Source organism: Aptenodytes forsteri, unplaced genomic scaffold (genome assembly GCF_000699145.1).
Source record: "Aptenodytes forsteri isolate BGI_AS27 unplaced genomic scaffold, ASM69914v1 Scaffold69, whole genome shotgun sequence".
In the NCBI taxonomy this organism is placed as follows: domain Eukaryota; kingdom Metazoa; phylum Chordata; class Aves; order Sphenisciformes; family Spheniscidae; genus Aptenodytes; species Aptenodytes forsteri.
The window spans coordinates 340330-340979 of record NW_008795885.1 but is presented as its reverse complement, the minus strand read 5'-3'; positions in this window follow the sequence as shown (position 1 = coordinate 340979).

The following is a 650-nucleotide window of genomic DNA, read 5'->3' as shown; positions in this document are numbered from 1 at the left end:
ATCATGAGACTTCTCCCAGCTGCTTATAGAATATTTCATCTGCCTCCCCATCCTGGTTGGGTGGTCTATAACAGACTCCCACCATGATATCTGCCTTGTTGGCCTTTCCCCCTGATTCTTACCCATAAACACTCCACTCTTTCATCACCATTGTCAAGCTCTCGACAGTCAAAACACTAACACACAGGGCTACCCCACCGCCTCTCCTTCCTTGCCTATCCCTTCTGAAGAATTTATATCCATCCATTGCAGCACTCCAGTTGTGTGAGTCATCCCACCATGTTTTTGTGATTGCAACTTTTTCATAGTTTTCCAGCTGCACAACGGCTTCCAACTCCTCCCGTTTGTTGCCCATGCTGCGTGCATTGGTGTAAATGCGCTTCAGCTGGGATATTGATCCTGCCACCTTTTTTGGGGAGAAGCCCTAATTCCTATGTGACTGTTTTCAGGCGCTTCCATGGTGTCTAACACTTCAACAACCCTTGCACCTTTGCTGCTGTGTGGATCTCCATCCCCTACCTCCACTGAGATGGCTCGGGTAGTTACGACCCAGACTGGTTAACTCAGGGGGTTGTAGTGGTTTCGTGATTCCCTTGGGCTAAATTGAGGTGAAACGACACCGAATGAGCAATTAAACATTTTATTTATGG